Genomic DNA, 18,438 nt, shown 5'->3' with positions numbered 1-18,438 from the left:
CAAATACACATCAATTCTGTTATTTTGGCATCAGGTAGTTTGTTACCACTCAGGTAAAATGTGACAGCAAAAAGAAGTCTTAACAAAGAGACCGTTTACTTTGTAATAGAACAAATAGCTTTGTTCTATAGGGTCAGTTGTTTTGAGCAGATATTTTTAAGTATAAAGGATCCAAAGCAAACCAGAACATAAGTGGTGCCACCTTTTGATACAGGAAACCATAAGGAGAGTGCTCTGCAGTGCATGTTGCAGTACAGTGAGCCATTGCTGCAGGAATGGCATTGGTTGAGAGGTCTATCTGGATATAGATCACAAACCTATATTTAACCAAAAGAAAATACAAGTGTCAATAAATGTACAAGATAGTAACCAGAGTAGATCAATAAATGTCTCAATATACGATGACTTAAAAACTACTTTTTAATTCATTAAATTCACTAAACTGCGCTTTGGTTTTCCTGCATAGAATAGACATTTAAATTCGTACATTGATTTTCAATTTTAAAATTATAGCCTTGGTAAAGATTATCTGCATAACAGTTAAACATGCTGTTTACTGTCACTACTTCCGATTAAAGGGTAGTTTTCTATAATTAAAATAAAAAAACTGTGTAATAGACTATTTTATTTCTTGCCTATAGCCTTCCAACTTATTTTTAGTTATATATTTTTATTGATAAAGTTAAAGTTTTAATTAATAAATGCCCAGAAGGAGAAAATCATATTAGATTACCCCAAACACGCTGGTTTCTGAGTAGGAGAAACAGAATACAGGATACAGGATACAGGATACAGGATACAGAAGACATTTGAAAGGCACATCACTGAAGAAGCACTAATTCAGCACAGCATACTGTAAGCTGCTTGCTTTCTTCTATTCCCTGTACCACCCGAGAAAATTGTCATCAGTAGCGACATGACATGTGTTAGGTTAAGGAAGCTCAAGTCCCTCTTTCCTCACTTATCATGGTGAGTTTACTTCCCAAGGCTGTAGAGTTGCTTTGTATCCAGGGACATCTGGACTTTTGCCAGTTTGTGTCTTCATTTCATACCCCACTAGAACAATGACTTAAAAGATATTGCCTACTGGTCATGAAAAGCTAGCTAATCAATTCTTCTGGCTTATATTTAATAGAACTATCTACGTGATAACATCATAGTTTTATATAGTTTCCTGAAATACGAAATCTTGATTGTAGTCAATATTTAATACACGATTTCTGAAAGATAATGACACTCAACTGTGATACACTGAAACAGGATCTTATCATCGTGTTATATTCAAGTAATCTTATTATATTTTCTATAATAGATATGTGTTACTAAACTATTGTTCTGTCAACAGGCAAGATGGACTAACTCATTCTGCTAGATTCTGTCTCCTTCTATATACATGCACACTGTTTGCAAAACCTAAAATTAGGATCCATATTTTTAAGGAAATTATGTCTTGTACATAACTAGTTTTTGCTTTTCAAATCAGAAATGAGATCAAATCATATCACGAAGGACCTCAAACTTCTGAGATTATTTTTGCACCTAAGAACTATCTGGTGGCATGTCTTAACTGCCACAATAAAGGATGAGGGCCTTGCATAACTTACATAAAAGTCCTTGGCAGTGAGGAGTGTTATAAATTAAAATGAATACCTAGAGTGATCATTGGAAGTCAGAGCTATGCACCGATCCTCTGTATAATGTACTTTGTGTGGTTGGCATTGCTAAACAGACAAGCTGTCAGATTCTGTACTCGCTGAATATTCTGGGGTTCTTTCTCTGTCAACCAAGGTAGAGGACATGGCAGTAGTCAAACCTCCAGGTGACAAAACCTGAGATAGTGTAGTAAGTCTTGTATTTTGGAGGGTGATTTACAAGTGAAGGGAGTGAGGCAAAGCTCCTGCTCAGCACCTATACCATAATCCAAATGCAACTTTGGACAGAGAACATCACTATTAAGTTAAAGGCACATTCTCTCAGGATCGGAACTCTATACAGAGAAACCAGACCTTAGAATACAAAAGCAAGATCTCCAGAAAGGGCCATTGCAACTCTTTCTACATAAAATCAAGAAAAATTATTTACTATAATTGTGGCAATTTAGTGGGAGAAATAAATGTTATTTTGTTAAAATCAACAAGAAATGTTACCCTGGTTTTATTAATAGACCACACAAGGGAATTTCAATTCAGCCAAAAAGAATATGCTAATATGTTTTGTTTATTTACAAAACATTTTCATTCTTTATTACTTAATAATAAAAATAAAAACATTTGGATCCATTTTTACAAATGCTTTCTGTAAGGAAGGATTTATAATTGTTAACTTGAAATATGAATTTTTTAAAAAAGGATTCATGAATTATGGCTATTTGGTGCCACCTAGCGGTCCATATATTTTTAAAATTTGCATTTTCCCTCCCTGCCTTTGGAAAATTAAAAGAGTATAATTAGAAAGTAACTGATATATCAAGTAAAAGAGGTGAAAATTAAGATAAAACTCATTACACACACACATATGTTGGCAGGATTCTCTTCTTTCCTCCACAGTGACTTCTTTCCTGTGACAACGCTTTAGAACTAAAAGTGTAGATTAGAGATTGACAGGGTAGCGTTCGATGATGTTTTTATTTTTGTTCTTGGTTGGTTTTTGAAACCAAAGATAGATAAATATCAAAATCTTGGAAATCATATGTCACTACATAATAATTATTAATTGTATTATCAGTATGATAAATTAGTGTCATTGTGTTGGCAACGTGAAAATAACATTGTAACATAGATATTTCTCTGTTTTTTTTATTTGACAATTCCAAGCTATGCTTTTTTTTTCAGAATTTAAAAATAATGGCTTTTCCAAATTTAGTGTCTGAGCAGTCTTAAGTCTTTCATGTCGCCTCTCTCTCCTCTCCCCCTCTGTCCCTCCCTCCCTGCTCCCCTTCCCTCCCTTCATCCCTCCTTCCTTCTCTTCCTCCTTTCCTATTTCATCCCTTCCTGTATTTTCCTCTTTGGAATCTGTCCCAATGGCCACTTTTACAAGTAGTGTACTCACAGTGGCCAACCCCTAAATTTAGCAGAGTGAGTCCTCAGGTGATGAGCAACTAAACACTACTGTGTGTGGTGTGACTCAGAGAGCACCCATGGTGAGTGACTGGGTATGTAGAATATGGTAGAAAAGAGGAATCTTAAGATTGGGTTTCTGCTCTATTCTCTGTGAGCAGAATTTTTACTTTTTTCTTAATTTGATGCTGCTTCCTAAGGACATTCAATTCTTCCTTTTTATTATCCACTTCCTTCTACTTTCCAAAAATACCTAAAAGCCTGTCTTGCTTCTCCATTGAGGTGTTTCAGTGGTGTGTGTGTGTGTGTGTGTGTGTGTATGTGTGTGTGTGTGTCTGTGTGTGTGTGTGTCTGTCTGTGTGTGTGTGTGTGTGTGTATGTGTGTTGGTATGATACATTAATGCTCTGCTGTGCCTATATTTGCAGTGAAGGAGTGCGTTAGGATTGTGTGGTAGAAACCCATGAAAGCGCAAACCAGGTAGGAGACTTTCTCTTGTATATAAAAACACTAACATTAAGTAGAGCAGAAGAGGTCCTTTTCAACACAGGAGAGTAGTATAGCAGCACTGAAGAGGGGGAGGGGGTTAGTTCTGCTTCCAAAAAATGCTGCTGGGCAGGGACTGTGGTAGAATGACCAGATCTCATGAGAAAAAAGTAAAAGCTTTATCTAGGGAAGGAAATACATATGTCTCAGTTATACTTCAAAAGGGACTGCAAAGAGTATAGGGTATGCAAGAGGGAAAAGCCAGACACTAAGGTCTGTTTGAATGTCCAAAGCCAGATGGAATTCTTTACTCTATCCTATTCTGGGTAAAACTTGCAAAGCAACAACAGCACCCTGGCACAATTCAGGAAAGAGAATTGGTTAGTCTTCTGAGGATAAGAAGAATGTGGCTTCGGAACTTGACCTGAGTTGCCACAGACAGTATTTTTTATAGACATCAGTGCATAGGTTGAGCGAGCATTGTGGATCTAGAATACAAGTCTCATTGCTACTTCAGCTGATTGACTATTTAATTAATTTTACATACACTTTATGGATGCCTGCTAAACACATAGCTATAGCACATCTGAAACACCTAATTAAACAAATATAGATATCCATTTTCCTCAGAGTTGGATCTTGGAGTAAATTTTAGGAGAGATGTACCCTTTGGTCTTGTGATTCGCAGTCATTTTTGAACCAACATACTGAGGTAGCCATTAAAATTACTCTGCGCTTTACTCTTTGCTGTTTAAATCTCTTTTGAATATCAATAATTTATTTAGAGGCCTTTTCTATAGGAGAAAGACAGCTATTTTCTCTAAATATACTTTATAAAGACTGTAGGAAGATGTATGGAAACACCATTGCCCAGGATAACAGTCATATTGGCATCAGTTCACAAAATACTTATGGATTGCCCTGTGGTAAGGCACTTCAAACACCCTGTTTATGGGAGAGCAACTGTAATGGTATGTCATAGTCCTACCAAGTGGGACTTAGATTATTCACTTGATTCTACCTGTGGTTTCTGACTTGGATTTGGTTTGTAGTTGCTAATTATCTGCTTGTTTCTTGTGAACTCTCTGGTTTTCCAGACATTGGCATTAAGAGTGCCATCCTTGGTGTCCTCTTATTCCTCTTCCTTATACAAACATTGGCTTCTGATGGACTTCTACTTTGTTTATGTCATCCAGTTAACCAGGAAAGATTCCTGAGCAAACCATTGGCTTCAATATCATAGATTTCTGTGCCTCATTCCTCATAGTTTGCTGAAGAAACACAAAGAAAGATGTCTGGTGGGTCAAACTGATGTTGAAACTTGGTAAAAATCAGTAGGATTAATGATCACTACAGGCTGCTCAATGCAGCTCTCACTAGGATCCACTCCATTTCTGGGGAGGTCTAATGCATTTCCTTAGGACGCTGGGGGATCAGGAACACTTACTCAATGACAGATATGGGGGCAAAACCAGCTTTAGAAAAAGGACTTAAACCCTTATTCTTTGGCTCACTAGTTATTTCTCTATTTAGTCTTTGTGGGTTTAGCATTTATCATCCCCAAATGTAACTGCTTCATGAACTCATTAGTATCAGGTGAGACAATGTATCAGAGCAGGCATCAGGAACATCGGAATCTCAGTGTCCATTTTCTTGCTTATATCATATCTAGGCACTGATGGATAGTTTATGGGCCCATATAAATTTATAAAGTCTTATCATGGAAAAATTGAGAGTCTAACCTCCCTAGAAAATTTTTTGAAATATTCATATTAGATTGTTATTTCATAGGTGACCTAAAGTTGGTTGGGCTTTCTCTCTCAGTCTCCTCTCTTGCCTTCCTTATCTCTCGTCCTCCCTCTCTTGTTCTCTCTCTTTCTGTCTCCCTCTTTTCCTAGTCTCCATTCTTCCCTTCCTCATTACTTCTTCATTTCAAACTCCCTCCTTTTATTCTCAGAATTCTGCTCCTCCTCCCTTTCCTCCTCCCTGACCCTTGTGCTGCTCACTCCCATGATTTCTTAGTATACAATGTTTCTGTAACACACGCCTCAGGCTGAGTCAAAAGTTGAGCACATTATTTTAAAATATACCTTTTAGAATAGCGTACACTGTGTAGCTATTACACGTCTTAATAGTACTCCTTTAAGTTTCAAAGTTAAATGATCAATGGGCTGGTGATTGAATCCATGGGCAAAGACACTTGTCTCAAAAGCCTAACAATAGTTTTGAATTCTCAGAAATCAAGGTAAGTTGGAAAGACAGAGAATTGCCTCCACAAAGTCATCTTCTAACCTCCACAGGGGCATCTGTACCCTGGCATGTGGATCTTCCTCTAGTATCATAACACTGTAACAATAAAAGTAAAGCAGTAAGTCAGGCATTCTTTAAGTTGTAATCTTGTCTTGGTTAAGAGTCTACAGAGGAACACTCTGTAAATGCTTGTATACACATGCAATATGAATACCCATGCTAGTATTTTTCTAGAAGTATTCTTTTAAACGTTTATTCCTACACACAACTTCACAGACACTCTTTCCTGGACTCGAGTCTCATATTTTAAAAACATAGCTTTGTGAGATGGTAGCTTCTTAGTTATGCATGAAAACGCATGTGTATGCTTCACTGCTTGAACTCCATACACACAAATGTACAGCGATGAAACCTGCCATGAGCAGTTTGTTTTCTGGGGTGACCAAGTGTGACAGAAGAAGGCCTGAAGTCAAATCTTCCACCTGATGCCCTCCCCATCACTTCTTTTGCATCAACTCTGTTCTTTTCAATATAACTAGCATGCATCCTAACACTAAGCTCATTAGCTCCTGAACGCATTCCTAATTCCTATTAATTTTCTAATTGAAGTGATCTATCGGGAAGTGAGCATAACATTTGGATATAATATGAGAAACACATAATATACTCTATTACTTTCCTTGATTAAGTCATTATACATTTATCAAACCAAGACATAACACTTTTATTAAATATGCATGCATTTCGGCTAATTTTAAAACAATCTTTTGCATTTCCATTATGAGTATAATGTGTTCACTGTAGGATATTTGATAAGTGAACACAAAGATGTAGAAATTTTAGAGATACTAAAAGGATATCACACATAATTTTCACACCTATATAAATATTTTGTGTGGTTTTTGGAAAGGTTAAGATTTCGTTTTATTCTTTCTTTTCAATATTCACTTTATTTGCCATATTAGTATGATTTAATTAAAATATATTAGAGCAGTTGAGTAAAAGATTTAACTATGCATGTATGTATGTTTTAGTATATAATGAAACCTGTGAAAATTTGTATTCTGAATTTTTTTTGCAGTCTGTAGTGATTTTCATGAGAATGTCCCACACAGAATCACATATTTGAGCACTTGGTCACCAGGTGTTTGCAGTGATTTGAGGCTTAGGAATTGTAGTTTTGTTGCAGAAAATATGCTACTTGAAATGAGATTTGAGTATTTATAGTCTCATTCTAACACCAGCTAGCTTTCTCTACTTCATTCTTACACTTGAAGATATGAGGCCTCAGCTTCCCAGTCTTGCTGCCATGCCTGCCTCTTGCTACTGTGTCTTTCAGCTATAATGGACTCTTAACCCCCCCGGGAAAGTAAGCCCAAATGAACACTTCCTTTTCTGAGTTGCTTCAGTCATGGTTTTGTATACATCAAAAGAAAAGTAAGTAAAGAACTTAGTCTATTTTTGTACAACTAGAGTGCTTTTATACTTTATGCAACAAAATATAGTGCTATTAAAAACATCTCTTGTGCATATTTCTGTAAACCACTACAGACTGAAAAAAAAAGTTAGAATACAAATTTTTACAGATTCCATTATGTAATAAAAGCAATACAAACATGCATAGTTATGTGTTTTATTCAACTACTCAAATCCTTTTTAATTAAGTCATACTATTTTGAAAAAAATGTATTTTGATATTTGGAAATAAAACATTTAATGGTGTGAATAGTTTAAAAGAAACACGTCTCTTCTTTGAGTTTCTGTCAAGTTTTTGAATACATATTAAGTTTTGACTTATTATTATTAAATTCCTGACTATTATACACGTTAAAATCTACTTTTGTAGCAGCAAGACTTAGGTAGACGGCACGTGTAGTACAGGTTCTGTAACTCTGCCATTCCTACTTCTGGCATATTTAACTTCAGAACACCAAACATTTTATCTCTTTCAGGTCAGATTAAATTGGGGTTCCACTTTTTTGTTTCTGAAATCCTGTGAAAAATTAAAATGTCAGCATAATAAGAATTTGTCTGATGCCCATCTTTGTATCATAATAAGATTTCTAACTGATGTATTCATAGTGAAAGTGCTTTGCTGTGGACTGCCCACTAGCCCTAATCAACATTATTACCATTTACCTCTCTGTGCCTAACTCTTTCTTGAGCTACTCTCTAGCTATTTTTCAGATGAAATTTTGCATGAGTAGTTTAGATTTTATCATGAAAGTATATTGGAAATAACACGTGTTCCATGAGAATGTTTATTTTTAAATAACATTTTCTTCTGTTTCCCACAGTGCTGCTGTTTTCATTTATTAGTATTTAATTTGTATTTTTCTCTGCAAGCAAGCTCTAAAGTTGTGCTTTTCCATGGTATTACAACATTCCATTATTGATGTTATGTTACGTCTACTTCAAGTTTAGCATCTGCATGTCCTAGCTCCTTAATGTCTCCATGAAATAAATGTGTATTGCTCTGTTTGAGGAAGGAAAGGTGATCTTGCTGAAGACACACACCAGAGCTTTGGAATGGGGATTCTCATTAATTTAATTAATTCATACATTCATCTGATTGTTCATTTGTTAATTGTTCTATACATTCAGTAAACACTGACTAAATACATACTAATAATGTGACAAAAATATTACTTGATATGACTTAAGAGAAATCTCTTACAGAGGACTTGGGTTATATTCCCAAGACTCACATGGAATTATCGAAAAAGATGAGAAAATCTAAATGATCTCTTATAAATGTTGGTATTTACTTATAAATTTAAATATAACATAGTCGTAATGATTCTAAAAGTCTTATGCAGTATCTAGCTAAAATATTAGTAAACACACCTTCGTGAGAGGTCTTTTGTGGAGAAAATATAGGCAGATACTTGTCTTTTCAGACAATAGTATAGTTTCTCATATTCTTTGAATTCATGGATGCTAATTGTTATGATGGACTGTACTGACCAAGTTCAGAGACATCTCTGCTATTTTCAATTGTTTCATTCACCTCTCCACAAATCTCTAAAGCCTCCATGGTTTGTAAATATTAATACATATTTAAGCCCTGATCAAAGTTTCTCTGACTCTTCCTTCAGAGCAATGCTGACATTTGAAGGTTCTATTGCTAAACAGGTTCTTTTCCCCAGGTGTGGTACACCTAACTTTCACTTAGGTGTTGCTAACTTGAATATCGTTTGGACATGCCATTGTAACTAATGATTTATATGAGCTGTAATTAATGATTATATGATTTAAAACTCTGGCTAAAAGTAACAAGAAGCACCATGATTCTGTGTCCATCAAACAGGAGTTTATTGAGAAAGGAGCTTTTTCTCATGATCCCCCAAAGATAGGGAAAGGGTATAATTCAAAGAAGAACTCTAATCTTCTGGCTGTGCTCATTTCTTTTTGTGACTGCCTTCTTCTTGTTGTATATGAAAAATTACATATAATACAGTGTCCAATATGTTGTTTGTTTTATATGATGGTCCTCTTCAAGAATGGTAAAACCGTGTTGATCTTGACCAATTTCTCTTCAGTATACCAGTGTTACTGTACAGTATCATATGGGAGACATCAGACTTTTGGCTTCTGCTTCTCATTTTCATACTCCAAGTGCTGTGCTCATTGGTTTTTGTCAATCTGACATATATCTGTGTCAAACTTAGACATATCTGGGAGGACAGAATCTATTGAGGAATTGCTCCCATAAGATTGAGTTGTATGTAAGTAGGTAGGGCATTCTTGTAGACTAATGATTAATGTGAGAGGTTCCAGCTCCTTCATGTGCTGTGACAAATCCCTTTCCTGCAGATTTTCTTGAGATGTGTAAGCAAGCTAAGCAATCCACACAGAGCAAATCAACAAGCAACATTCTTCCATGTCTTCTGCATCAGTTCCTGCCCATAGTTTCCTCCTATGCTTGAATTCTGGCCTTTTCTTCCTTCTGTAGACTGTGAGCTGGAATATTTCACCCAAAAAAATTCTTTCCTCTACAATTTTCTTTGAGACAAAATTTTGCAATAGCAAGAGAAACCTTAAGAAAATTGATAAAAGCCTTTTATACACTTATAATTAGCTCTCTTTTTATCTATTATATTCTATTTAATATACTTTGTTTTTTCATTAGAACATGAGATTGAACAAAGTTCATATGTAAAATGAAATTTAAAAATAAAAAATTCAAAAATCTATGTCCACTTTATTAAGAACCAAACACTACAAATATAGGGTTATGTTCCTTTTGCAAATTTTATACAGACATAAAAATTTTAATTTTCTTAATTGACTCCAAACTTGTGAGTCATGAGTTCACAGACAGAACATACTAGCACACACTGTGCCTGAGTCTTCATTCATCTTCTAAAAAGTTTGTCTACCTATGCTTGACTGAGCACCCATTTAGTCTTCTGGGTGTTTGGCTTTAATGTTCTATGTTACGTAGTTAATAGGGTCCCTTGTATTAAACTCACTGATTTCATGACCTTTCCCCTCCTACCCTCTAACTACCAAGTTACACTTGGCAGTTGTAAGTGTGACTTGGATCCGAATGACAGTGCCGCCACGGGAAGCAGAAGAATCACTTACCGAGGAGAGAAACAAGTCACCAGTTCTAATAAGGAGCGAGGGGTGCAACTCCTATGATGTCACCTTTGATCACTACTATAAATAGAAGGATGAGAGGACTCTAGTGGATGGATTCCTTTTCCTCTTTCATATTTAGTTCATGACAAAGCAATACATTCTCTAATGGGAGATTGCTTTGAGGTTCAAATTCTTATATAGAAGGCTATTTGAAATAATAATAATAATAATAATAATAATAATAATAATAATAAAGATATTGAGTCACAAGCCAATCATCAGTTTCAAAGAAAATGAATGACTTTGGAAAAAGTGAAATAAATTCAGAGTGTTTCAGTATTTAACAATTCTTCAGCATTTATCTAGTAATGGATTATCTATAGTTTATAATAAAATTATTCTCAAAGGGACACTTCATTCTATATGATTCTGTTTAGCTAATTATAATACATTCAAAAATAGTATTTGCCAGTTTCAGATGATGCTGCAATTTCCACAGTGATTTTAACTACAGCAGTACCTAATAGATAGGCCATAAAAGCTTTGTTACCTATTGGGAAGATCGCAGGTGCATCATGTTCTGTTTATGTACCATCATGTAACAAAGTACTCCAAAATTCACCACCTTTTCATGTAATTGTCAATTGTTCTTTGTGTTGACTAAAGTCATCTGTATGTTACTCACATAGTACTTTTAGTGGGTCATTAGTCAACAACAATGGCAGGAGCTCTGGGACTTCTGGGTAGATGGTTTACCCACATGCTGGCAGCTGTCTCTGCGTGCCAACAGTAAGCAGAAGTCTTGACAGAAATGCTTGCAACTGGTCTCTTCCCATGACTTCATCTTTTTTCGTCATCATTTTGACTTCTAACACAGAATGTGTTATAGATGAATCTTTCAAGGGGCAGAAAATGGAGACTTGCAGTACTTTTAAATCCAGTTGTGAATTGCTGATAGTGTCACACAGCTTGATTCTGTTAACCAATGTAGTCATAGTATCCACTCACATTAAATGATAGAGAATAGCATTTGACTGTTGATGGGAGAATGTCAAAATTATTTGGTAAGTCACCAAGACATGAGATATATCATAGAATTGTTTCTGTTACTATGAAAAAGTGCCACAGAGGAAGAAATCTAGAAAGAAAAACATTTATACCTTACAGTGATGGAAGCTGAATTCAAGAGCAATGGGTTTATCATGGCAGACACATTATAGAGTGAGAGGTTTTATAAAAGATGGGAGAATTGTGTGTGTGCTTATTTCCATAAAAGAGCTCCTTTTCAACTAACCACTTCCATGATGATCATGGTATTTTACTCATAGTTGTAGGGCTCCCATGTCCTAACTATTCTTTCACAGTCTGTCTGCCAGTACTGTAAGAGGTAGATTAAATTACAAGAATAAGCTTTGGAGAGCACCCAACCAAATTATAGCAAGAAATATTTATTATCAATATGAGAAACATAACCAAGTACATTCTACCAGTCTTACAATTTATATTTAAGTTGATTCATATGATGCCATCTAAGTAAATGTAATAAAACTCTTTAAATATTCTTTTTAACTGGAGAAATTCACTAAGTATTTTAGTTGCATATAAATTGCAAGGCCATCACTAACCTACATCCTATCATGGAATCAGAAATAAAAGCGAGCTTTCAGAGTTGTATCTTAAGCTAGCTTTCAAGGTTGTATCAGGTTTTTTTTTTTTTTTCATATGGCTTCCAAACAAATGCTTTGTCAATTTTTTCATTTGAATAATTTAGAAATTAAACTTTTGTTTCATTAACATTAATAGAAAGATATATTTATTATTACACTTTAAATATTCATACAAATTCATAAATTCTGATAAAGAGGTTGTCCTTGTACTTGAAGGGAGATATTTAGAGAGTTTGTTGAGACATTCTAATTACTATGATATATTATAATAGTAATTAAACTTTAATATACATCATATCTTTAGGATCTCATATACTGAAGCAATAGGTGATAGACCTTTTCTTGGATACAATGTACAGTTATCTTATTAATAGGTAAGAAATAAATGTTATTCGTTTTATTAAGCCAGTTACTGCTCCTGGTCAACTGACTAGGACTCTGTTTTGTTTTTGTTTTTGTTTTTGGTCTTATTTTGTTTATTGTTTTGTTTGGTTTTCTTTCTTTTTGAAATTGCTATTTTCTTTAATCTTTTTTTACATTCCATTTGTTATATTCCTCCCAGTCTGCCCTTCAACAATTCCTCATCCCATTCCTTCTCTCCTTGCTCCAAGAAGATGTTCGCAGCCTCCTTCATCCCACCAGACCTCCCCATTCCTTGAGGCCTCATGCCTCTTGAGGGTTAGGTGCTTCTTCTTTCACTGAGGCCAGACAAGGCAGTCTTCTACAGTATATGTGTTGGGGACCTCGTATCATCTGATTTATGCTACCTAGTTGAATTAGGGAAAGGCTAGAAGAAGCTGAGGAGGAGCGCAACCCTGTAGGAATACCAGCAGTCTCAAATAACCCCGAGATCTCTCAGACATTCAACCAGGCTCTAGTACTTTTTAAATTGATGGGAAGCTATAAAATTCCCACATAATTCTGTTGTGATAAGACAGCATAACAAAATATATAAATGCTGACTGGACACTTTCACTTGAAAAGCAGAATAAAATAATGTAACTGAACTCTATGTTCACTTTCCCCACACTCTATCTATTTTGTTAACCCCTCTGAACAGCTGAAAATGTTGTCTTTTCACATATGAGGGGTTGGGGACTGTATTTTAGCTATGAATGTGTCAAAATTATTGATTTGAAAATGGCATTCATGAGACAAAGGCTTATTCCCAGCGGTAGTACTTAGAATAATCTGGGAATTGAGACTATACAGGTCAAGGTCTTTTGCTATATGACAAAAAGAAGGTCATTTTGAGAAAGAAATTGATTTATGAGGTCTATGTGGATCCTGAAGGAATTGGGGAGCACAGTCCTAAAATTAGGAAATGAGAGATATCTTAGCTTTCACATTCTTTTTTATTCAAAAGGTCTAAAGTTCAGCACATAACTTATGTCAGCTTCCTGATTTTGGAAAGTGCTTTCAATGGTAACTCACAGAATTCCAAAACTTTCTGCACTCTTGGGGAAAACTAAAAGTATGGGTGCATATAGATGGAAAACTTTGAAGCTGTCACTACTGCTACCTGCTTGAGGAGAGAAAGACAATCACCAATATCAAATCTGAATAGTTAGTAAGAAAAGCACGATATTAAAATTTGATTAAGCTACCAATGAGTTGGCTAAGATAAACATTTCTCAATAAATGTGAATTGGTCAAAAGATACCATGAGTTAGGTGATACAAGCTTGGTGGAAGAATGTCTTCTTAGCATGTATGAGGGCCTGTATTGTCCTCCCAACACCACATCCACTTAGATAACTAGATTGGCAAGTAGATAGGTAAGTAGATATGTTGTTATATACATACATACATACATACATACATACATTCATACATTCATACATACATGCATAGATATATGGTAGATGCATAGGCATATGATAGATACATAGATATTTAGATGCTAGAGATAGATGGTCTATAGATCAACATTACAATGAATTTGTGCCCAAGAATATTCAAGAGTATGGGATTATATTGAAAAATGTTTTAGAATTATTTATTGTATTTTTATATATCTGTTTATCCTGCATGTGTATATGTGTACACCAAACAAATGTCCATACAGGTCAGAAGAGAATTTCAAATTTCCTAGAAATGAAATTGTAGCTGACTGTGAATTCCTCTGTGAGTGTGAGGAATTGAACCCAGAACTTCCGCGAATACACAAAATGTTCTTAACTGATTAAGTTATCTCGTCAGCTATTTCTTAATTATCAATTTTAAATAATATCTTACAAGATTATCAAACTGTCAAGTTTAGATAATATATTCATAGAGATAAAAGGTGCATACAACTATGATTATCCAAAATTAGCTTCTTAAATTTGAATATACATGTTAATTTCAGAAACTTCATCTTCTCCATTTCCATTCATGTGCCCAGGAAATTTGACGTCCTTGAATGGCATTTGTGTGGATTGTCTTGGTAGTGCCATCCTAAATTCATCCGATTGCCCATGTGAAATAATCGTATAATAGTTGTGACCCACTCTAGTTGAAGCTCATGTGTCACTTCCTGTCATGTGTACTGACTTCCTCATTGTCCTTTGGGGCTTGCTGGTAGGACCTGCTAGATTTTTGTTCTTTGATTTTGTGAGTCTTAAAGCATCTTTTCTTCTCTCTCTCTCTCTCTCTCTCTCTCTCTCTCTCTCTCTCTCTCTCTCCCTCTCTCAGTCCTAGAAAAGGAAATATCATTCCTATGTTTTATTATAATATAAATTTAAATCCTTTCTATGACTCAAGTTTATCATAATGGCACATTGACTATAATGAGAAGTTCAATCTATAGTTAGCATTAAAACATGAATTGAAGTAAATGGAGATGTGAATTCATTTAAAAATAACACTTGAACACATTATAAATGTTTGTGTGTATACACATAGACACATGCATACATACACATATAACATATGTCTGTTTGTTTTGCTGAACTGTGTAGCAGTAACCTTATCCATCTTTCTAAACTGTATATAGTGTAACATTGTATGAACTTATAAAATATTAATTCATAAATACTTAGTTATTTTATTTGGTTATTCAAATACTGCAACAATGAACTATTTTATTATGCATGTATTAAGTTTTTACATATATGTCCATGTGCATCTGTGAGCACTAGTAAGCTGTGTACTATATTTATAAGATCAATGAAGGTATGTTTGAAATTTTAATACCTTTAGCTAACCTGTGTCTCATTTACCTGACAGTAGCTCTAACATCTGAGAGAAGAAGCTATGTTTGGCATGAACACTGTTTGACATGACAGAAAGGTTTAAATCTCTTCTGTTTGGGAGAGTTATATATTGATTAAAACTCATAGTGAATGAATTAATCTTGATTTAATGATCTGGCATATCAAAAGTGAAAATTCCTCCCCTACTTTCTACACTATTTCAATACCTTTCTATGTGTCTGTGTCTCTCAGGAGAAAGAAGACTGTCACTGTCAGGAAGTATATGATAGATGCTGTTAAAATAAAAGATGACTTGGTACAACCTGGCAACATTGGAATTAAGATTTAATTTCCCTTACTGATTTTTTGTATAGAATGTATATCGTATACAAAACTTATTGATAATTCACTGGATTTTGTTTTTAGTAACTCTCTAAACATGCAGATAATGACAGAAGAACAATTTGACATAGATATCTGTACATTTGCACTGCAGAGGTCTCATCAAGCTGACTGCTGACTTCTTTCATGATGAGATAATTTTCCTTCAAGTCTTAATACTGTGGAGGTCACATGGTTTGCTGATATTCATGAGGGAGCTGTCACTTTCAGGCTTCTAATATCAGTCACTCTTCTATCTATATTTGGCTTATGGATTCAGGAAAGTGTGATAGCAGTTATTAGCTGCTCTCAGAAAATCCTCTTACAAGATAGATTTATTTCCTGATTAATGATGGAAATGATCCAGTATTAATTTCAGTTTTTGATATCAACAATTTTGTGTTAACATCAGTCTTGCTGTGTTCACCTTTCAAATTACTATGATCATTCTAATGATTAAAAGTGATTGTTTGATTTAGACACACTATGTAATTACCAGACAGAGCATTTCTGACATTTCTAACTAAAATTGGGTACATGAGGTCACGTCTCCTGGGCCAACAAAAGGTTTTCCTAGAGCAGAATTTTTTGATTATATGAATCCACGCGAGTTTAAACCATGAAGAAACAAGGGAGTGATATTTCTCATAAGTTCTGCTTACTAAACATTGCCTTCAATAGGTCCTTTGGGATTTTAAAATCTGTATCACCTTGAAATTAGATAAATTGTTTAATTTCTTGTTTTAACTGTCATATATCTCTCAACTTTTATTTAATAATAACAATGAATTGCTTTGTCCACTTGTCTAGATCTTCTGGAGTTTTGTTGTTCTGATAGGTTTTCGTTTTGCTTGTTGGTTGATTTATTTACATGAGTTTCTGAATTCCCGATGGTTGGATACTTTATAATCCAGGCATACCTCAAAGCCATGAAAACACTTCTACTTCACCCTGAGAGGGTTGAAATAACAGGGGCGATGTACCTCATTTATTCTGTTTTTAAGTCGCAATCTTAGATTATTTGAACCTCTTTCATTGTTCCCTTGGTTAATGAGAATGGGGACTTATTTATTTATTTATTTATTTATTTATTTATTTTTCTATTCTTTTATTGGATGTTTTCTTTATTTACATTTCCCCTTCAGAAACCCCCTACCCCATCCCCTCTTCCCCTGCTTCCATGAGGGTGCTCTCCCACCCACCCACTCACTCCCACCTCCCTACCCTGGCATTCCTCTACACTGGGACATCAATCTTTCACAGGATCAGGGGCTTCTTCTCCCATTGATGTCAGACAAGGTCATCCTCTGCTACATATGCATCTGGAGCCATGGATCCCTCCATTTGTACTCTTTGGATGGTGGTTTAGTCCCTGGGAGCTCTCAGGGGTCTGGTTGGTTGATATTGTTGTTCTTCCTATGGGGTTGCAAACCCTTTGATCTCCTTCAGTCCTTTCTCTAAGAATGAGATGAGGAACTGTTGGAGGGCGGAACCGGGGGGGGGTGAGAGGATAAAGAATGGATTGTAAAAGAAACTTTAAAAATAATAATAATAAAACGTGAGACTTTTCAGAATCTCCACTTAATTAGAGCAATGACTGCTATTCTCTAAGTTTGAATTTCTATTAGATGTGAAAGTAAGAATTTGCAGCATGTGTACACGCACACAATTTTCTATATTGCCTCTGAATGTTTTAAACGTTGTTTTACTTTTAAATAAAGATACTTCATGTAATCTTTTCTTTGTAGAGCAAAATGGTCCCCAATCTTTATATTATAAAACCCACCAAATTGTTCTTTCTTTATCCATTCATTTTTTGTTTTCAGTATTGCTTTCTAATGGTGCTGAGATGTGTGCTGGAATACAGATGTCCCTTTGACATGCTGGTTTTGTTCTTTGTGACACCTGGAATACGGATAGTTGGGCCTAGAGTAGTCCTATTTTATATTTTGAGTAGATTATGTGCCATTTTCCTGTAAAATGCACGTATCAATTTCCAACTTCCACAAATGAGTTCATGGATTCCTTGCATCTTCCTGGTGTTATCTTTCATCATTTTGAAAATGTTAACAAGCCACATCTCCATGTAGTTTGGTCTTATGTTTCCTCAGTGTATAGTGATCTTAAATGGTACTGGTTCAACTGGAGGCCAGCATGTAAAGAATGCAAATTGACCGAGTCTTACCTCCTTGTACAAAGCTCAAGTCCAAATGGATAAAGGACCTTCACATAAAACCAGATACACTGAAACAGAGGAAAATGGAAAAGAGCCTTGAACACATGAGCACAGGGGAAAATTTCCTGAACAGAACACCAATGGCTTACGCTCTAAGATCAAGAACCTACAAATGAGACCTCATAAAATTGCAAAGCTTCAATAAGGAGAAAGGACACTGTCAATAGAACAAAACAGCAACCAATAGATTGGGAAAAGATCTTTACCAATCCTACATTCGATAGAGGGCTACTATCCAATATATACAAAGAACTCAAAAAGTTAGACTCCAGAGAATCAAACAACCTTTGTTTGCCCTTCAGTATTATGCTTATGTATTTGACAGTTTTTTCCTTAATTTTAAAAACTTTGTCTTTGGGAATAACATACATGCACACAATGTATTTCAAGCACATCTTCTTCTTTTTTTTTTTTTTCTTTTTTTTTTTTTACTCAAAAGACATAGATTTATTGTGATAAAGGCATGAAACAACATTTTCTTATAGGATCTAGGTAATAATTAGTATTCTGATTTATTTATTTATTTTTTTTTTTTATTGGATGATTTATTTACATTTCCTATGTTGTCCCCTTACCCCATCCCCCACCACCCCCTCGGAACC

Source organism: Grammomys surdaster, unplaced genomic scaffold (assembly GCF_004785775.1).
Source record: "Grammomys surdaster isolate TR1022 unplaced genomic scaffold, NIH_TR_1.0 126091, whole genome shotgun sequence".
NCBI classification, from domain to species: domain Eukaryota; kingdom Metazoa; phylum Chordata; class Mammalia; order Rodentia; family Muridae; genus Grammomys; species Grammomys surdaster.
The sequence above is the reverse complement of the archived record's forward strand: the minus strand, read 5'-3'. Positions refer to the sequence as shown.